The sequence below is a fragment of the Dasypus novemcinctus genome, chromosome 26 (genome assembly GCF_030445035.2).
Source record: "Dasypus novemcinctus isolate mDasNov1 chromosome 26, mDasNov1.1.hap2, whole genome shotgun sequence".
Taxonomy (NCBI): domain Eukaryota; kingdom Metazoa; phylum Chordata; class Mammalia; order Cingulata; family Dasypodidae; genus Dasypus; species Dasypus novemcinctus.
This window is the reverse complement of record NC_080698.1, coordinates 29,942,985-29,965,963: the sequence shown is the minus strand read 5'-3', so window position 1 is coordinate 29,965,963 and position 22,979 is coordinate 29,942,985. Positions and strand designations below refer to the sequence as shown.

The 22,979-nt window shown below is 38.1% G+C and overlaps 1 protein-coding gene and 1 pseudogene across 3 annotated transcripts in view; one reads left to right on the top strand and one right to left on the bottom strand.

The window, feature by feature from the left end:
- The window catches only part of TAFA1 (TAFA chemokine like family member 1), a 631,521-nt gene that overhangs the window by 126,517 nt on the left and 482,025 nt on the right, over positions 1-22,979 (bottom strand). The gene's annotated exons all lie outside the window — the stretch shown is intronic.
- Positions 13,899-14,809, top strand: LOC105746584 (sphingolipid delta(4)-desaturase DES1 pseudogene; annotated as a pseudogene).

The window sequence follows — 22,979 nt, the reverse complement described above, 5'->3', positions numbered from 1 at the left end:
CAGACTGGAAGATTGGATAAGGAAATATGACCCATCTATATGCTGTCTGCAAGAAATACATCTTAGACCCAGGGATTCAAGGAGGTTGAAAGTGAACGGCTGGAAAACAATCTTACAAGCAGACAATAACCGAAAAAGGGCAGGAGTAGCTATATTAATATCAGACAAAATAGACTTTAAATGCAAAACAATTGTGAGAGACAAAGATGGACACTACATATTAATGAAAGGGATGATCTTTCAAGAAGAAAGAATAACCATAAACATTTATGCTCCCAACAAGGGTACCTCCAAATATGTGAGGCAAACACTGGAAAAATTAAGTGAAGGAACAGATGCCTCTACAATTATAGTGGGGGACTTTAATACACCACTATCAACTTTGGACAGAACATCTCAAAAGAGAATCAATAAAGAAACAAAGACTTTGAACAATATATTAGAGGAGCTGGACCTAATAGACATATACAGAACATTGTACCCCAAAATAGCAGGATATATATTCTTCTCAAGTGCACATGGATCATTCTCCAAGGTAGACCACATGCTAGGCCACAGAAAAAGTCTCAATGAATTCAGAAAGATAGAAATCATACAAAATCATTTCTCTGACCACAGTGGAATGAAGCTAGAAATCTGCAAGGGCCAGAGACCGAGATTTGGCACCAAGATTTGGAAATTAAACAATACACTCTTAGAAAAACAGTGGGTCAAGGAGGAAATCTCAAAAGAAATTGAGAACTACCTTGAAACTAATGAAAATGATAACACAACATATCCAAACTTATGGGATGCAACAAAAGCAGTACTGAAATTTATAGCCATAAATTCATACATCAAAAAAGAAGAAAGAGCTAAAGTTGAAGAACTAAATGTACACTTGGAGGAATTAGTTAAAAAACAACAAACTAACCCCAAAGGAAGAAGAAAGAAAGAAAAAACAAAGATCAGAGCAGAACTAAATGAAATAGAAAATAAGAAAGCTCTTGAAAAAATAAAACTGAGAGCTGGTTCTTTGAGAAAATCAATAAAATTGACAAACTCTTAGCTAGATTAACAAAGAAAAAAAAGAGAGAAAATGCAAATACACAAAATAAGAAATGAGAAAGGAGATATCACCACTGATCCACAGAAATAAAGACTATCATAAGAGGATGCTTTGAAAAAATATATTCCAAAAAAACCAACAATTTAGAGGAAATGGACCAGTTCCTAGAAACACACAAGTAGCCTATATTGACAAAAGAAGTTGATGATCTCAACAAACCAATCGCAAGTAAAGAGATAGAATCAGTCATTAAAAACTTCCCAACTAAAAAGAGACCTGGGTCAGATGGCTTCACAGGTGAATTCTACAAAACATTCCAGAAAGAACTAACACCAATCTTTCTTGAACTCTTCCAAAAATTGAAACAGAAGGAACATTGCCTAACTCATTCTATGATGCCAGAATTACTCTAGTACCAAAGCCAAACAAAGACACCACAAGAAAGGAAAATTACAGAGCAATCTCTCTAATGAAACTTGACACAAAAATACTCAACAAAAGATTTGCTAATTGTATTCAACAACACATTAAACAAATTATACACCATGACCAAGTGGGATTCATTCCGGGTATGCAAGGATGGTTCAACATAAGAAAACCAATTAATGTAATAAACCATATAAACAGATTGAAGGAAAAAAATCACATGATCATATCTATACATTCAGAAAAAGCATTTGACAAAATACAGCACCCTATCTTGATAAAAACATTGCAAAAGATCAGAATAGAAGGAAACTTTCTGATAAAGAGTATATATGAAAAACCCACAGTCAACATCGTTTACAATTGTGAAATCCTAAAATCTTTCCCTCTAAGATCAGGAACAAGACAAGGATGCCCACTATCACCTCTTCTATTTAACATTGTCTTATAAGTACTTGCTTGAGCACTGAGGCAAGAATCAGACATAAAAGGCATCCAAATTGGAAAGGAAGAAGTCAAAATTTCACTATTTGCAGATGACATGATCCTATACATATAAAACCCTGAGAAGTCTACAACAAAGCTTCTAGAACTTATAAATGAGTTCAGTAAAGTCACAGGTTACAAGATAAATGTGCAAAAATCAGTAGCATTTCTGTACACCAATAATCAACCTGAGGAGGAAATCAGGAATCAAATACCATTCACAATAGTAAATAAAAAAATATCAAATACCTAGGAATAAATTTAACTAAAGAGGTAAAAGACTTATACACAGAAAACTACACAACACTGTTCAAGGAAATCAAAGAAAACCAAAATAAATGGAAGGCCCTGTTCATGGATAGGAAGACTAAATATTATTAAGATGACTATCTTACCGAAATTGATCTACAGATTCAGTGCAATACCAATAAAAATCAACACATCATTCTTTAATGAACTAGGGAAACTAACTATGAAATTTATTTGGAAAGGAAAGAGGACCCGAATAGTGAAAGACATATTGAAAAAGAAAAATGAAATTGGAGGAATCATACTACCTGACTTCAAAACATACTACAAAGCTACAGTAGTGAAAACAGCATGGTATTGGCACAAGGACAGACATATTGACCAATGGAACTGAATTGAGAGTTCTGATGTAGATCCTCATATATATAGCCATATGGTATTTGACAAGGCTACCAAACCCTCTCAACTGGAAGAGAATGGCCTCTTCAACAAATGGTGCCTGGAGAACTGGGTATCCATATGTAAAAAAATGAAAGAGGATTACCAACTTACACCTTATACAAAAATCAACTCAAGATGGATCAAAGACCTATATATAAGACCCAAGACCATAAAGACCCTGGAAAGCAATGTAGAGAAGCATCTATAGGACCTTGTAATAGGAAATGGCTTCATGAACTTCACACCAAAAGCATGAGCAGCAAAAGAACAAATAGATAAATGGGACTTCCTCAAAATTAAAGCCTTCTGCACCTCAAAGGAGTTTGTCAGGAAAGTGAAAAGAGAGCCTACACAATGGGAGAAAATATTTGGTAACCATAAATCTGATAGGAGACTTATATCTTGCATATATAAAGAACTCCTATATCTTGAAAATAAAAAGACAAACAGCCCATTTAAAAAATGGGAAAAAGATTTGAACAGACACTTCTCCAAAGATAATATACAAATGGCTAAAAAACACATGAAAAAATGCTCAAAATCTCTAGCTATTAGGTAAATGCAAATCAAAACAACAAGGAGATACCATCTTACTCCCATAAGACTGGCAGCTATCAAAAAATCAGAAGACTACAATTGTTGGAGAGGATGTGGAGGAATGGGAACACTCATCCACTGCTGGTTGGAATGCAGAAGGATCCAGCCATTCTGGAGGACAGTTTGACAGTTTCTCAAAAAACTAGCTATAGATTTACTATATAACCCAGCAATTTCACTGCTGGGTTTATACCCAGAAGATCCGAAAACAAGGACACAAACTGATACCTGCACATCAATGTTCATGGTGGCACAATTCACTATTGCCAAAAGTGGGAATCAACCCAAATGCCCATCAGCAGATGAATGGATAAATAAAATGTGGTACATACATACAATGGAATACTACTCAGCTATAAGAACAAATACAGCACAAACACATGTGATAACATGGATGAATCTTGAGAACCTTATGTTGAGTAAAGCAACCCAGGCATTGAAGGACAAATACTACATGACCTCTCTGATATGAAATAAGTAAACCAAGCAGTCTCAGAGAGCTAGATACTGGATGATAAACTTTAAGGTAGTTGGAGGTTAGAGGAAGGTTGTGAGCTGACAGCTACTTGGGTGAAATCTATGATAAGCTAGAGGTAAGTATTAGTACAGGGAAGGGATAAAATGGGGACATAGGGATAACTTTGGGGGGGGCTGCATGGGCATTAGGGGCACTAGGGATGGGAGGATGGGTCAGATTGCCCAAGAAATTGGGGAGGGGTTGAGGGGAACATTTGATCTTGGGAGACTGTCAGGTATGTGGTTGAAATTATGGTGCAGAGAAAACTCTTTAGAGAATGTAATATGGAAAGTTTCCTGTTTGGGATGCTTAAGAGGGGGGGTACATCTGACACAGGGCAAGCTTCTAGAGAGTGTGTGAGTGCTCATTTTGTCATAGTGGAGTATATCATTGGGTGGAGACCCACACAATGAAAGTGAAGGTATACCCACATCCTGGGGAGGACTGATGTTCTCAAACAGGGAATTGTATCTCTTGAGAGAATTAGTGGCTCCCAATGGATTAGGGCAGTCAAGTATGTGAAGCCCTCAACATTTTTGCAAGTATCTCTATCTCTGAATGTGGTTCCTCAAGTAATGAAGATTGTCATGGTGGGCCCTGAGGGAAGGGGGAAAGAGGTGTTGAATACATGGAATCAGGGTAACTGTGGGGCAATGGAAGTGTTCCACAAGATCATGTCATATGGATATAGGTCATGTTAAATTACACCAAAAATGTATAAAAGTCTATCAGCTAAAATGTAAACCATAATGTAAAACATAAGATAACTAAAAATTTAGAAAATTGTATAGTCTAAAATATAAACCATAATGTAAATGCAAATGGAACCATGTTTGAAAGCTATAGTTTCAATATCTGTACTTTAGCTGCAGCAAATATAATATGAACATGTAAAAAGATCACTGTTGGGGAAGGGACAAAGGGTTTGATGTTGGACATGTGGGAGTACCATATATTGTATATGTGAATTACTGTGACCTAAAACTTATGTCAAGAGAAACTTAATAATCAGAAGAAAAGAAAAGAAAAGAAAAGAAAAGAAAAGAAAAGAAAAGAAAAGAAAAGAAAAGAAAGGAGATGGACACTGAGAAAGAAATGGAAGAAATTGCCATGCCACTGTACATATAGGGCAACACCTGTAGCAGTGATGAGAGGCGAAATGTCAAAAACAAAGCTTTTTCATTTTTTCATTTCTTTGATACCCCAATTTATTTTTCCTTTATTTAATTTTTCTAAATTTCTATGTATTCTTTATCTAACCTTTAAACCCATCACTATATTCCATTTTTATATTAAAGGAATCTGGCAATATATTGGGTTTCCATTTTGAAGAAGTTTTGGACTACAGAGAGGTTCAACTATGGTGGGAGAGGAGCACTTGTGTGGGGCGTCATTGGTGGGCACACACGGTTGAGAGGGAGTTCTCCAGGGCATATATACAGGGTACACAGAAAGGTTTGGGCATTTTCATAGTGGTTTCAGTTGGAAACAACAGATGAGAGAGTGCTGAATTCCTGGCCAGGGGAGCTCTATCACATTCCCCAATGGAACAACAACAACCCCCCCCCCAGGTGCAATGGCAAAGACCAATAAAGATGGATGGTCCAATGATGGCCCTAATTATGAGCCCATGTGCCTGAAATATGAAGTAGGCCTATAGCTGTGGGGTGCCTAAGAGTTACCTCTTGAGAGCTTCCATGTTGCTCAAATGTGGCCACTCTCTAAGTCAAACTCAGCACATAGATGCATTGCCTTCTCCCTAGCATGGGACATGACTCCCGGGGATGAGCCTCCCTGGCACCGAGGGATTACTACCAAACACCAGCTGATGATGTAACTATAAAAAGACTGTGAACAAAGAGGTCAACTCAGACCAGCAGAATATCTCAGTCTACATGTAATACCAGGTGTTAAAAACTGCTTTTTGACTTTGGATAAAAAGGGGGAAATGGAAAGGACAAGTAAGTTTAAATGGCTAAGCATCTCCAAAAAAGAGAAGGGAGGTCATCAGGGGGTGATGCTTATGCATGCTTCAGCAGGGTACCAGAGACAATCAAGGTAGATGGAAACCCAGGTGCTGGTTTTCCTGAGGGCTGCAGTGACCCACAGATTCTATGGTCAAGGCAGATGGCTCTGGAGTTCAGGGCCATGTCAGTTGGCCCTACTTTGGAGTTTGTGTACCTGAGTGTGATGGAGTTGGACTCAGATATAACCTTTCTACACATGCCTCTTCTGTTACTTTTACCAGACCTGTGGTTGGTGTTCATGTTGGTGTATACTCAGGAGACCTGAATCTCTGAACTGTCCATGTGATGGCCAGGCTCTGGGCCTCAGCAGACTTGCATCTCCTACCCTCTGGTTTCTTGGACTTACCCTGGGCTGACAGGGAGGTGAAGAGGGTCAACCACCACACCAGGGAGCCAAGAGTGCCTACAGCTACAAGCAGGAGAATTGCATTCATCATCCATGTGGAATCTTAAACCCCTCTTGATGTAGAGGGGGACTGGACATAGCCATCCCAGGTCCACAAGATGGAGGAATAGAGTATGGATTAGAGTGAATTTACTGGTGTTCTGCTGGGGAACTATTGTGATTAGTAAGAGAAGAAATTGTAGTAGTGATGTGGGGAAGGTGGCCACAGTGGCTGCTGATGGTCCGGAAAGGGAAGAAGAGGTATGGTGTGGGGGCATTTTCAGGATTTGGAGTTGTCCTAGGTGCTGCTGCAGGGATGGATGCTGGATGTTGTGTGTCCTGTCGTGGCCCACTGGGTGAACTGGGGGAGAGTGTGGACTACAATGGGGACAACTGTCCATGTGTTGCAGCAGTTCTCCAGAATGTATTCACCGGGTGCAGTGGATGTGCCACAATGATGGAAGAGTTTGTTGATGTGGGAGAGGTGATGTGGGTGGGGTGGGGAGTATATTGCAACCTCATATTTTTTTTAATGTAACATTTAAAAGAAAATAAAGAAGAAAAAAAGTAAAAAAATACATTAGAGGCACATGGAGCAGATTTGAATTGCTTAAAGACAGAATTAATGATTTCAAAGAGAATATCTGAACTGGGAAAGACAGGATAACAGAAAGAGAAGAGAATGGATAAAATGGAACAGAGTCTCAAGGAACTGAACAACAATGTGACATGTACAAACATCCGTGTTATCATTGTTTCAGAAGGAAAAGGGAATGGAAAAGAGGCAGAAAGAATAATCCTTATGAATAACATAAATATCAATATTAAAGAAGGACAAGACAGCCCAAATAGAATAAATCAGAAGAGATGTATCCTGGACACCTACTATTCAGAATGATAAATACCAGAGATAAAGAGAAGACTCTGGAAACAGTTAGAGAGAAGAAAACCATCACATACAAGGGAAACTTGATAAGATTAAGTGCTGGCCTCTCATCAGAAACCATGGAGGAGAGAAGAAAGTGATATGATGTATTTAAGGTACTGAAAAAGAAAACTGCCAGCCAAGAATTCTGTATCTGATAAAGCTGTCCTTCAAAAATGAGGGTAAGTTCAAAGTCTTCACAAAATAAAATGATAGAATATGTTACCAAAAAACCAGAATTGCAAGAAATACTAATGGAAGTGCTGCAGCCTGAAAGGAAAAAACAAGGACAAGAGACATGGAGAAGAGGGTAGAAATGAAGACTATTAGAAAGGATAATGTAAAGAGTAAAAAGATAGACAAAAGTATGATATTATAAAAGAAGGCCAAAGATCAAAATGGATGAAATAAGTAATGTCTTTACAATAATAACATTGAATGATAATGGCTCGAACTCCACAACCAAAAGACATAGACTGAGAGAATGTATAAAAAAATATGAGCAATCTGTATCACAAGACACCCTCCTCAGAAGTAAGGCCACAACTAGGTTAAAAATAAAAGGTCGGATAAAGATATTCCCTCAGATAATAACCAAAAAAGAGCTGGAGTAGCAATACTAATATTGAACAAAATTGATTTTATTCTTATTTTTATTTTTTTAAAAGATTTATTTATTTCTCTCCCCTTCCACCCCCCACCCCAGTTTTCTGTTCTCTGTGTCTATTTGCTGCGTGTTCTTTCTTTGTCCGCTTCTGTTGTTGTCAGTGGCATGGGAATCTGTGTCTCTTTTTGTTGCGTCATCTTGTTGTGTCAGCTCTCAGTGTGTGCGGCACCATTCTTGGGCAAGCTGCACTTTCGTGCTGGGTGGCTCTCCTTATGGGGTGCACTCCTTGCGTGTGGGGCTCTCCCTGCATCGCACGGCACTCCTTGTGTGCATCAGCACTGTGCGTGGGCCAGCTCCACACAGGTCAAGGAGGCCCGGGGTTTGAAACACAGACCTCCCATGTGGTAGATGGATGCCCTAACCACTGGGCCAAGTCCGCTTCCCCAAAATTGATTTTAAATACAAAACTGTTAGAAGGGATGAAGAAGGTCATCATATATTAATAAAAGGGGCAATTCACCAAGAAGAAATAACTACTAAATATTTATGCACCTAAGCTTAGTGCTCCAAGATACATGAGGCACACACTTGCAAAGCTCAAGGGGAAACAGATGTCTCTACAAGAATAGATGGAGACTTCTATACACCACTCTCAGGATTGGACAGAACATCTGGACAGAGGATAAATAAAGAAACTGAGAGCTTGAATAACATGATAAATGAACTAGACCTAACAGATATCTATAGAGCATTGCACCCCAAAACAGCAGTATATACATTTTTTTCAAGTGCTCATGGATCCTTCTCCAAGATAGACCATATATTGAGTCATAAGACAAGTTTAATAAATTTGAAAAGTTTGAAATTATACAAAACATTTTCTCTGATTATAACAGAATGAAGCTGGAAATCAATGATGTATGGAAAAAGGGAAAATTCCTAAATACATGGAGATTAAAAAACATGCTTTTAAATAATCATTGGGTCAAAGAATAAATTGCAAGGGAATTTAGAAAATATCTTGAGATGAATGAAAATGAGAATGCAACATATCAAAACCCCTGGAATACCAAAAAGGCAGTGCTGAGAGGGAAATTAGTAGCACTGAATGCTTACATTAAAAAACAAGAAAGAGCTAAAATTGAATACCTAACTGCAAACCTGAAGAAACTAGAAAAAGAACAACTAACTTAACCTAAACCAAGCCAAAGGAAAGACACAGTAAAGATCAGAGTAGAAATAAATGAAATAAGAAACAAAAGAGCAATAGAGAGAATCAACAAAACCAAAATTGGCTCTTTGAGAAAATCAGCAAAATCTACACACTCTCAGCTAAAGTGACAAAGAAAAAAGATAGAAGACACAAATAAATAAAATCACAAATGAGAGGGGGGACACCACCACTGATCTTACAAATAAGAGAGGTCATAAGAGGATAGATACTGTGAGCAACTGTATGCCCCCCCCAAAAAAACTAGAAAATGTAGAGAAGATGGACAAATCTCTAGAAACACATGAACTACTTACACTGACCCTAGAAGAAATAGAAGACCTCAACCAACCAATCACAAGTGAAGAGATTGAAACAGTCATCAAAAACATCCCAAAGATATAAAGTCCAGTACCAGATGACTTTACAGAGGGATTCTACCAATCATTCAAAGATGACCTAATATTAATCTTGCTCAAACTCTTCCAAAAAATTGAACAGGAAAGAATGCTACCAAACTCATTCTATGAAGCCAACACCACCCTATATGAAACCAATAAAGATACTATGACAAAAGAAAATTACAGACCAATATCGCTAATGAACATAGATGCAAAATTCCTCAACAAAATGTTTTCAAACAGAATCCAAAAGCACATTAAAAGAATTATATAACACGATTAAGTGGATTTTATCCCAAGTATGTAAAAAGTGGTTCAACAAAAGAAAGTCAATTAGTGTAATAAATCACATTGATAAATTGAAGAAGAAAAATATGATCCTTTCTCTTGATGCAGAAAAGGCATTTGACAAAATACAGCACCTTTTCTTGACAAAAACACTCCAAAAGATAGGAATAGAAGGAAGCTTTCTCAATATGGTAAAGTGCATGTATTAAAAACCTACAGTTAGCATTGGACTCAATGGTGAAAGACTGAAAGCTTTCCTGCTGAAATCAGGAACAAGACAAGGATGCCCACTGTCACCATTGTTATTCAATATTGTGCTAGAAGTTCTAGCTAGAGCAATTAGGTTAGACAAAGAAATAAAAGTATCCAAATAGGAAAGGAAGAAGTAAAACTTTCACTATACACTGATGACTTGATCCTATATCTAGAAAGTCCTGAAAAATCCACAATAAAGCTATTAGAATTAATAACAAGTTCAGCAAAGTGGTGGGATACAAGATTAATAAGCAAAAATCAAGTGTTTCTATACACTATTGAAGTGCAATGTGAGTAGGAAATCAGAAAAAAGTACCATTTATATGAGCAACTAAAGCAATCAAATATTTAGGAATAAACTTAGCCAAGAACATAAAGGACCTGTGTTCAGAAAACCAGAAAACATTGCTAAAAGAAACCAAAGAACATAAGTAAATGGGTGGACATTCTGTGTTTATGGATTAGAAGTCTAAATATCATTAAGATGTCCGTTCTACCAAAATTAATTTATAGAGTCAATGCAATCCCAATAGCCTTTTTTTGCAGAAGTTGAAAAGCCAATAATCAAATTTATTTGGAGAGGTTTGGGCCTCTGAATAGCCAAAAATGTCTTCAAAGAGAAGAACAAAATTGAAGGACTCTTGGTTCCTGACTTTATAGCATATTACTTAGCTGCAGTGGTTAAAATAGCATGGTACTGGCATAATGACAGAAAGATTGACCAATAGAACTGAATTGAGAACTCATAAATTGACCCTCACATCTACTGTCAAGTGATTTTTTACAAGGCTATTAAGCCTAAAAGTTGGGCCAGAACAGTCTATTCAACAAATGAGACTGGGAGAACTGGAGAACAATATCTAAAAGAAAGAAAGAAGACCCCTATCTCACAGCTTATACAAAAATTAACTCAAAATGGATCTAGGCCCTAACTATAAAAACAACAACCATAAAACTACTAGAAAAAAATGTAGGAAACATCTTCAAGATCTTGGGGTAGGTAGTAGTTTCTTAAATATTATACCCAAAGCATGAACAACAAAAGAAAAAAGAGAAATGGGATCTCTTCAATATTCAACACTTTTGCACCCCAAATGAGTTTGTCAAAAGAGTGAAAAGCATCTGACTCAAGGGCATAAAATATTTGACAATCACATATCTGATAAGGGTTTAATATCCATGATATATAAGGAGATCATACAATTCAACAATAAAAAGACAAACTATCCAATTAAAACATGGGCAAAAGACTTGGACAATTCTTGGACAAGTGTCCAAAGAAGAAATACAAATGGTGAAGAAACACAGGAAAAAATGTTCAGCATCACTAGTAATTAAGAAAATGAAAATCAAAACTACCGTAAGATATCATTTCATGCCTAAGGAATGGCTGCCTAAGGAAGTTGAATATAGACTTGCCATGGGACCTGACATGAATAGATATCAGCACAGATATGTTCATAGCAGTATTATGCACGATAGCCATGGAATATTATGTAGCAGTAAGTAGAAATGAAGTTGTGAAATGTGTAACAACATGGATGAACCTGGAGGATATTATGTTGAGTGAAGCAAGCCAGACATAAAAGGACAAATACTGTATGACTGCACTATTAGGAACTAAATATATTATGTGAAGTATAAAAATATCATGTGAAATATGATTATGTATAAAATTGCATATATAAGACCATTTTTCTTTGAAGCTGAACAAATGTAGGTTAATATTACAAAACGTTAATATCAGACAAAAAATACACATTATACTAAGTGAAGGAGACCAAACATAGTGTATTATAAATTGTGTGATTCCATTTATATAAAATGTAAAATAAATCAATTTATGAAGATGAAATTAGATTAGTTGTTATATAGGACTGGGGAAGGAATGCTAAGGGGTATAGAGTATTCCTTTTTGGAGTAATGAAATTATTCTAAAATTTTTGACACAATGAATGTATGGCACTGTGATTTTACTAAAAGCCATTGATTTTGGATAGACACATGTGGTATGTGAATTCTCAGTAAAATGCTTAACAAACAAATAAATAATTTCATAGGAATAGCCAGAAATAGCAGCTATGTATAGCAGGGGAAACAGAGAGAGATTGAGAGGTGAGGAATTTTCTTGTTTGTTTGTTTTTTGTTTGTTATTATTATTGAATAAAAATGTTCTAACAATGATTGAAGTGATGATTGCACAACTATTTAATTATACCAAATACCATTGATAGTACACTTTTCATGTATTGTATGCTTTATTAATATGTATCAATAAATTGATTTGTTTTAAAAAAATAAGTCACTAATACAAGTTATTAATAACAGGATGGTAATAAGGGGAAAACCACCACACTAAAAGATGGACTATAGTTAGAAATACTTTGTTATTCTCGCATTAGCTGTAACAAAGTTACTGCGCCAATGTTAAGCATCAACAATAGGGGAATATATGGGAATGTTGTAGTTTTTATCCTTAGAAAAATGTTAAATGTTACAGAAATAATAAAATTTTCTTATCAGTTATACTGTTTTACTCTGAGGCTTCTCTGAAAGTATATGCAGCCAGCTGCAGGTGAAAACTTCACCTTCAGAAAAAAAAAGAACTTTACATGAGAAGTAAGGCAAATATATAAATTAAATTTGACCTGTCAATTAACATAAACCTGGTAGGAAGGTAAAAGTGAAACATGGTCAGCTGTCCTGACAGACAGGCCTTTAAATATTTTGAATGTTATATAGCTACATCCTTATATTGACAATAAATGTTTCCTTGTTGCCTTCCCAATAGTTTTAAAAATATTAAACTTCCTCCTGGAGAAGTCCTGCTACTTTCTCAAATAAGATCTCCAAAAGCTCTGGAATATACAAGCCTTGCCTAATAAAAGAAAAACAGCTAATAAACCAAGCCCTTGATCTTAATGTTTATACTCATGAACCTTATTCCTGTAATAATGAAACTGAGCTTAAGTGTAATTAATACTTAAGATTTACCTCCTGAAAACCTCTTTGATGCTCAAGTATGACCTCTAAACCAAACTTTGCAAATAAACTTGCTACTTTCCCTCTGACATGGGGCATTACTCCCAGGGATGAGCCTCCCTGGCACCAAGGGATTATTACCAAGCATTAATTAGCAATAAATTTGGAGAAATACTTTGATCAAAAGGGGGAAATATTAAATAAAATAGAATTTTTATGGCTAAAAGATTTCAAAAGTTAGTCAGGAGTTCATTCCAGAGGTTACACTTATGCAGTTCTCTCATCTAGACTTCTCAAACTGCCTCAGTAAACAAGCCTCAAATAAAAGTGCTCCTGTGGGCCCTAGGGATGCCTGGACACCATAGAAAAGCCACACAGCTGCATGAAATCAACACCCCCTCAGCAGCCTCTATCTGAGAACATATGGAAAGCTGTTTTCCCAATATAACATAGTTATACTCATTTATAAATCCTCTGTTCTTGATTCTTCTCTTCTTTTATTTGAACCTATAATTTTCAATTTACTTACTGTTTTTATTTCTCAGAGACTTAAAGACTTCTGATTGTTCCTATGCTGGTGAGCCCTGAAACCTTGCAGATATATGGCCATCTGCTACTGTCCAGTTCTTTGAGCCTGCCCTGGACAATTAACAAAACAATGTTGATGGACCAACCCCAGATGAAAAGCAAGGAGTTTCTTCAACTGCAAGCAAAATAATTTCATTCCTCCATCCCATAATATCTACGTCCTTTCTTAATCTGAAGCAGAGTGTGAAATCCTTCAAGATTGAAGAATGAAGAAGAATAAGGAGAGAGTATAAATGCCGACTGAAGTGGATTTATTGTTATTGTAGTTATTATCTTGTGTTAATTGAGTAACTTGTAACATTGATATACATATATAAAACAAACAAACAAGAAATAAAACCACTTGGGCCCTGAAATTTGAATGATCAAGAAATAGGGAAAGCTGCAAGTGTTGGGTAGGCAGGAGACACCATGAGGCACCACCAGGGGGAGATGCATGTCACGCGTCGACTTCAAGCTGCACACCCACCGGCGCTGGCAGATCCTGGCCAAGTATCCAGAGATAGAATCCTTGATGAAGCCTGATTCCAACTTGATATGGATTATAAGTATGATGGTCCCTGTCCAGTTGGTTACATTTTACTTAGTAAAGGACTTGGACTAGAAATGGGTCATATTTTGGACCTGTCCCTTTGGCAGCTGCATCAATCACTCAATGACTCTGGCTATTCATGTGGTCTCCCACAACAGCACCTTTGGCTATAGCAAAGCTATGTGGAATCAATGGTTTGGAATGTTTGCTAATTTTCCTATTAGTGTCCCATATTTGGTTTCCTTTAAGAGGTACCACATGGATCATCACTGATACCTCAAAGATGATGGCATCGATGTGGACATTCCTACCAATTTTGAGGCCTGGTTTTTTTTTACCAGTCCTAGGAGGTTTATATGGGTTGTTCTTCAGCCTCTCTTTTATGCTCTTTGACCTCTGTTAAACGACCCCAAACCAATCTCTTACCTGAAAATTATCAATACTGTGGCCCAGATTTTTTTGACATTATAATTTATTATGTTTGGGGAATTAAATCTTTAGTCTATATGTAGTCTGCAACCATACTTGGTCTGTGTTTGTACCCAATTTCTGGACATTTTATAGCTGAACATTACATGTTCTTAAAGGGACATGAAACTTACTCATATTATGGACCTATGAATTTACTTACCTTCAACGTGGGTTACCATAATGAACATCATGACTTCCCCAATGTTCCTGGAAATAACCTTCCACTGATGAGGAAAATAGGAGGTGAATACTATGACAACCTACCCCATTACAATTCCTGGATAAAAGTACTATATGATTTTGTGGTGGATGATATAATCAGTGCCTACTCAAGAGTGAAGAGGCATGCCAAAGAGGACATAGCACTGGAGTAAGTAAATGTCATTATAGCCAAAGAAACCCGTCTCCAAAATTTTAGCATTATTAAACTTAAGACCAGTGGTGTTTAGAAGCTTCCCTGCTGCAATTTCAAAGTATGATGTCCATGGTATTAAGAAATATAGTGGCTTTAAACAGGTGGCCTATCTTTGCGGTGTTCAGCTTTACTCACAGGATACTTCTATCATTACATTATCATTGTTTAGGATGTTTTTGCCTTCATCTGTCATTTTGTAAGCATATCATAGAAAAACCTGTAAAAAGTTGTTTCTAATACATTATTTTCACTATAAAGTTTTACTTTATCAAAACAGCTAATAAACTGATGTGTTAATCAGAAAAAAAAAAATAGGCTATGAAAGCTGTAGCGACCCAAGGAAGGCACACTATCTGAGACTCTCTTCAGATGAGGCCATGGAGGGTGATGGACAAGGAAGACGGAAGACCTGCCAGAAGGCAAAGCCATGGAGCAAAGTGGACGAGTCACTTTCTCCAACCACCAGGACAAAGATCCTCACAATGCCTGCCCTGTAGGATTTCAGGATTGTTAGAAAATGGTGACCATGGTTTCTTGTCTTTTCTTCCCTGTTCTGAAAAGGAATTTTATGGCAGTTATTCTGCCCATCTTCCAGGGTCTATGTATTTGGTATATGAGGTGGGATGAGGGGCAGATAAGTCACGTTATGGGTTATAGGAAGCCAAGTTATAAGGAGGAACTTCATTTTAACCTGATGGACAGAATTACCTAGAGAATATGACTTGAGCTTGATGCAGTAAGGTGGGACTTTGGACTGCTTCTTTTGGAGAGACGAGGAATAGGAGTGTGCTTTGTGTATGGTACGGAGGGTAGCTGGAGATATGTATTGTGGAAGAGACCCAGGCTCTTATTTCATAATAGAAGGATGCTGCTGGGAAGAGGCTGTCCTGCTAGGGACTAAATTTCCCAGTCCCCTTTGCAACAAAACAGGACCACTCACCAATGGAAAGTGCATATAAGCAATGTGGGGCATTTCAAGGCCTTCTCTACTGTCTGCTGTTTGATGCGGTTGCCCTTAGAAGCCATATATGACAGAACCACACTATGGAAGGATTGAGACATCCTGAGCCAGCACATGGAGGAGAGCCAGCTGCCATTCAGGCATACCTGTTTTTATGTGAAAAGTAAATTTCTATCATGTTAAGCCACTTACTAAGCAGCTGCAGGTATATAGGGTTATAACATCAAGTTATTGCCCCAATACTTATCATATGCCTGACGGAGAGAAACAGTCTTTAGGGAAGATTGCCTGTAAGATATTTAATCAATTCCTTACTCTAGGCACTAATATCTATTTCTGGTTACAGTCAGATGAGCTGAGAGCTGGTGTCTGCACCAGTTCATTTTGTGTATACAACCTACAGAGTTATTTTTATTGAAATGTGTCAGGCTATCAGCTTGTACTGAGGAATGTTGGCAAAGCATCCCATGAATTCTGTGAATTTACAGTATAGATTCCTTCATTATTGCCTCCTTCCTTCCTTCACTTGCTCATTAAATAATCTGTGAGCATTACTATGTGTCTCTATTTGGACTGTTTTACATAGTATCTTCTTTAGTTAAACCTAAAGACATTTCTCTGTAGCACTGTGTCAGGAATAGCTGTTCCTCCCCTGAGCAACTGCCTAGATTCAGCAAGAAACATTCTGAATCATTGAACCTATCTTGTTTCCCTTCTTGAACTGCCCATTAGAAAGCTTAGAGACAAATTTGTGGTCCACTTCTGGTAATATTTACAGGTCCCCATGGCTTATCCTCTTGTGCTAGCTTCCCTCTGGCTTCCTCCTAAGTCTCCTACCCTCATTTTCTTGGCCCAGACTTTCTTTCATGTCTATATTCATTTTATCTTTATCTTACTATGTTGGATGCATCCACCGAAGCCACCTTTGTTCTTTTTTGGAAAAAAAGGAAAGACCAAAACATTTTTAGCACTGTTCAGAGATTTCTAATAAATAGGGCAGTATCTGGTCAACAGAAGTGCATTTGGCTACAGTTTCTAATGAGAGCCAAGGTGTCACAAAGATGAGCATCTGCCTTGTGGAGTGCCTGGGGTTATTAATACCCAGTGACTCACTGTTCAGTTTTGAAGCTCTACACTGATTTAAAATCAACTTTTTATAGAGACATCTGTTGGTTCCACATTTGTGTTAAATTAAAATCCAATCACAAACTTTGGAATGGATGTTGAACAATCCTTAATTTATTCTATTTTGCACAGTATCTACCTGCTTGCCTCACATTTGGTGACTGTGGTATTAAATGATAATTAATGAACATTTGCTCAAATTGAAACATTAGCCTGGAATTTAAGGAAGCAATTTGGCCCCACCTTGCCTTTCTAAATATTTTCCTATTACTCGCCTAGGCACTAGCCAAACCAAATTAATTGGCATCCTTAGCACATTCTCTGTGATTTTTCATCACCTCAGAATACCCTTGTTCCTGCTAGTAACTTCACCTAGGTGAAGAATGATAACTTAGATTCATTGAACACTTACATACCAGGTATTTTGTAAATCGCTTTACTTGTTAACTCATTTGACCTTCATATTGACCCTATGAGGTAGGTACTATCACCCCCATTTTAAAGATGAAACAGAGGGCAGAGGGGTCAGTGGCAGAGCTAGAAGTCTACTCCCTACTGCCTGGTGCCCTAGCCCATGCTCTTAGCCACTGCCCCTCGGTATCCCTTGTAGAGCTTTTAAAAAATACAGTGCCCAGGCTCAGGCTGATTAAATAAAAATCCCAGGGGTATGATCAAGACACTGACATGTGTTTAACACCTTTGCAAATGATTCTAACATGTGCCTGGGGTGGAGATTCCTTGTACTTGTCAATCCTCCTAGCATGGGATGTTTCTTCTTTTCATGGGTAAGGTCTCAATCCTAACCCTTCTCACTTTTGCCCAAAAAGGGAATTGATTCTCCCCTTGCTCTGATGATCCCTGATGCCACACTAGGCAACCTGAAGCTTGTTGTAGACCATCTATGCACAATTCAGGGCTTCGGTGATAATGGTTAAAAAGATGCCGAGATTTCCTTGACATACCCTTCACTCTGAGTTTCAGAGTTTGCCAGCAAAACTGTGATATAACTTTGCTGACTGAGCATTGACCTAAATATCTGATGAATTAACCTACATCCTTTCTGGCAGTTCTTGGGTTAGAAATATGGGACTGAGTACTATGGGTAGCAGAAGCTGTTTAATTTCTTTGCTATGTAATGATACATTCAAACACAAACCTGTGTCATTTATCTGAACAAAACCCTTAGTGCCTGGCCCTCTTGCTCTGAGGATAGAGTTCCGTGGCCTCAACACAGCTGTAGGCTGCTGTAGGTATGAGCTCAGCCCTGATGAGCTCCTTGACTCACCTTCTTCCAATCCATCCCACACTCCTTCCTATGCAGGCACATTGAACTTCTTTCAGTTCATGCTACTTCTTATCTCTGGACTTTTGAGCATGCTTTTCCTTCTATCCAGAACATTCTATCCCATATTCTTACCTGGTTAAATACACATAGGGTGTCAGTTTGCATGTTAATTCTGCTGGGAAGCCATCCAGTACTACCTCTCCTCCACCATGAGTTAACACCCTCACCTCTGCTCTCAAAGTACCCTGGGCTCAACCCCATCACAGCACAAATCATCACATTTTTGGGGTGGATGGGAGGGCTGGGAATTAAACCTTGTTTACTTTTAAACCAAACCACTAGGAAAATATATCATGGTCTTGAAATACCAAGCAGGCAGGCTATTACTATCACTCTAAGTAGTGCGTTGGTAGAAAAACAAGGTCCATATCAAGATAATAAGGTGCCAATGCTGGGGCAAGAAGAGGGCATGTTATAGAGGCCCCAGGCTGAGTGTGGTACTTGGTAATGGGGCTGCTCACCCCTGAGTCACTTACTTTTTCTCCCTTGACTTTACTGTTGCCAGGAGATTGTCTCAAGAGGCCTCTATTATTTTAGGAGGCTAAGAAGGCAATGTTGGGTTTAGGCTTTCATTCCATTTTGTTCTATGAAAAAACAGGTCTTTCGAAATCTAGTAATTTACAACTCTTAAACAGGCAACAGTTCCTCTTTTACTGTTCATTCCCAGATATTGGTAAATATCACTGTCAAAACACCCTTACCCTTCAAGGGGACAGTGTCACTGCAAGACTGTCCTTTTGCTTTCAGAATACAGCCCCAGGGGCTTCATGACAGTGAGAGAAAGGCTCTGCTTCCCACACCCAGAGGGACCTCACTTCTCATGTGTTTGCATGGACTTCAAGATGAAAGATGTAATGTGTGAAAATTTTGAGGAAAACTCAACTATATCTTGATGGTCAGGTAAGAGTGTCTAGAGGGAGCCCTTCAAAGTTCCCATTCAAAGCACCCTTTCTCACAACTCCACATCTTAGTCAATTTCAGGCCTTTGTATATAAAACAAAATTAAGTAAATAAAAAAACCCAGAAATCTTTATTTCCCCTTCTAAATCAGTGACCTCATGGGTTTTGTTTTACAACTAACAGAAAATGTTGTGACGATACTTCCAGTAAACAGGAGGATGATAACAAACAAGAAATATCCCTCCTCAAATAGGCAACTTAGAGGATACTGCAAACCTGTTAGTACCACTGTACATGAAGAATCTGGTGTGTTGGAGGTCTCTGGCTGGTACAGCAAGGGAGCATCCCACTGCCAGGACAAGCACTTGCCTCATGATTTTTAAGCTTTAGAAAGCTTTCCTGTGTTATCTCTGATCTAAATTTTAGTACCAGTTTCTTTCCATTTCACTTTTTATGGACCGAAGTATATAAAGGAACCAGTGTCCAGAGGCAGGTGCCATATTCCTTACCCTTGCTGCCATCTGTCCTTAATTTCTTCATTCATAAACTTCACTTCAAAGACCAACATTCCCAGTCTTCTTTTTAAAAAAGCTTCCTGACCTATGGCACCGGTGCCCTATGGCACCAGCAAAGATGCTTGCTTCCCTATGGATGAGAGAGACTCCTTCTTCTTAGTTATGGATGGGATGAGTGGTCATACACACACTTGGTCACATAGCTGTCCAGCTGTGACTTCACCTGAAACTCCTTACTCTCTGCATCTGTTGAGTCTTTGGCTTTCTTATTGCAATGGGCCAGGTAGCCTTTGAACTTCTCCAGCTTGCTGGTCACCAGGCCTGGGATTGAGCCAGAGGCACATGGCTGTGCTCAATGCACTAATGTACCTGCTGCATGGACAATTGGCTATCCTTACAACAGTGGCACTGCACTGGAACATGATTCCCTTAATCTTCCAGATGTTTTCCATGGGGTCCACTGCCTCCTGCAGGCGACCTTGCTGCAGAGCCACCATGGCTATTCTGTGCAGCCCTGCCACACAGGCGCCCCACAAATCATCAATTTTAATATCATCCCATTTTTCTGTCTGGCATCTTCCCTTGACTTCACAATCATTACAGAAGGAAACTTGCCCGGCCAATTACTCTGTTTCTGATGTTCAGCATTCAAGTGTATGAGTGTTTATGGAAGGAATCTTATAATTGGGGAATTTTCTTGGGCCATTTCATGTCTCATTTTTTATTTAGATGGGAGGTGGTATTAGATATGTTTATCTTGAATTCCACAGTCCTACAAGATGAAATACTAAAAAATAACAGGTTTTAAACAAATTAGTGTAACTCTGAAATATATGCTAAAATTCTGCCCATCAGCCAGCAACCTACTGAACCCATTTGTAGAGTTTTCCCATCTGTATATTGGGTTGTTATTTTGGTGAGAAGTATATATTGAATAATTCCATCTTTTAATTTAAAAGTTCAGTGTAAACTTCATACCAATACATGTTTTATCTTTACCAAGGAATATCAGGAACACTGAGGAAGAGCTTGCTTCTGTTTTAGGTCTTCTATTTCATTTGCATCAAAATGAAACTTAAAAATTCTCAGCATAGGAACACAAGAAAAAGGATAAGTAATATAAAAAAAAATTTTTTTTGAGTTAGCCCAGTAATTTATTCAGGTAGGGAGGGACGAGAAATGGGAGAAAATGACAGATCAAAGTTCCCAGGTAGAGAGGAAGGGGTTGAAAAGTGATTAAAGCAGGTTGATTTACAGACTACAATTTCCAATCATAGATTATAAATTTCCAGGTTTACTTGTGTAGTGATCCAAATGGGGGAAAAGGCAGCCAGAGTTGGGGTCCAGAGGCAAGAGAGTTTGTGCGAGAGAGCATTCAGGCCTAGCTGTCTGTTTTTCGAACCATTAATTATTCCACCCCTTTCCTAATGGCATAGGAAGAGTTACAGCTGTTTGCTGTTTTGATTCATTACCCCACCTATAAATCCCCTAGGGAGGACCCAATGATAAAGTCCTTGGGGAATATCTGGGGCCTCTCTTGGCTTTCAGAAGATGTCTTTGTTCTGAATGGCAGAATCTTGGGGGTGGGGGTCTTCCAGCAGCATCGTGGGGGTTATTGATACCCACATGGACTCTCTGCCAGGTTCCAGGTCCATCTATTGATTCCCTATCTTACTAGCCTGCTTCATTCCCTCCTTAGAGAGTTTATACCCTTATTCTTAAAGGGGTGCTGACGGGAGATGATTTTTCTTCTGTAGCTACTACCTGCTGGTTAGGGACAGTAGAACTCTTTAATACACTCTAAGACAGCCATTTTAAGATCAAAATCTGATGAGGTTCTGGGGTTGACTCTGTTTATATTTTAGTTTTATGTATCAGCCAGGAGTAGTTTGTGCTCTTTTCTGGTGATTGTTATTTGTAACAAACTCAGAACTAGAGAAGGTTGTGTAGATAGAAGTACAGAAGCAAGGAAGAGTCAAACCTTTACAGAGCAGACCATTAATTGCATGAAAACTTAGTCCACTCACCCCAAATTACTACAGCACACAAAACCAGAACTCAAGAGTAACACAAACAGTGGAGCAGGTATAGCTCAGTGGTTGAGTGCTGGTTTCAATCCCCGGTATCTCCTTTTTAAAAAAAAAAAGAGTAACATAAACAAAATCTTAAGCGCTTAAAGAGTTAGTTGTCAATGTGTTCTTGTTGATAGAGATTTTATATCTCTATGAGGTTAAAAAAAATCTTGGTTTTTGATTGGCCTCATGTAGGATGAGGACTTCATCTTTTTGGTGCTTTCCCCTTGGAGATAAATTAAATATAGTTCAGTTGATTCTGTAGAACATTCAGACCAAAAGAAAATCCTGTTATGCATAAAAAACACTTCCTCAGATGCAAGTCTGGGAATTGTGGTGTGCTGTCTTTGTTGCTTCCACAATAACAGTGGAGAGCCCCAGACACAGTCCCCAAATCTCTATCCTGTACCAATCCTCTAAATTGTTAGAGCTACTATTTATTGAGAAGCAATTCTTTACATGCATTTCTCCAAGTAATCCTCATGAGCACAAACACAAGATGGTTAAGTCTTTTTATAAACCCTGTTTTCAGATTGGAAACTGAGATTTAAGATCACATTAGATTGGGATTTGAAGATAGATCCCTCTGATTCTACGACATAGGTGCAAAAGATGTGACTTTTTGAGCATCTGTGCCAGGCATTGTGCCAAGTGCTGGAGGGTAGCCATGAACAATGCCATCACCATCACGGACTTTGCCATCATGTAGCTTCAGTTGTAAAGCAATGGAGATAGTATTGGAAAATAATTTAAAGTGAGAATTATGTTACATAAATGGAAGAAAATGCTCTAGGAAGAAAATACCTCACGAGGAATTAGATTAATTTCAGAGGGCCACATACAGTAAAGACTTCGGGCAATAAGAAGGAATATCTTTCAGTAGTCAAGGCAACCAATAACAACAGCCTGTGCTTGGTTGTTTGAAGTAGAGATGAAGAACAGTGAAAAGACTGGAGAGATGTTTAGGCAGTTGAATCAAGGATGACTGAATGGATGTGGGCCATAAGGGAGTGAGAAAAGGCAAAGATGTTTCTCAAGAGGCTGACTTAGATTATGAAGAGATGAGGATGCTATCATTGATGTGGGAACCATACCTGAATGACCAGACTGATGGAAAGAATGTGGGCTCCATTTTGAAATTTTGAGTTTAAGGTGCCTTTGAGAAATCCAAATAGAGGCATCTAATAATTACTGGAAAGCATCTGAAGGTT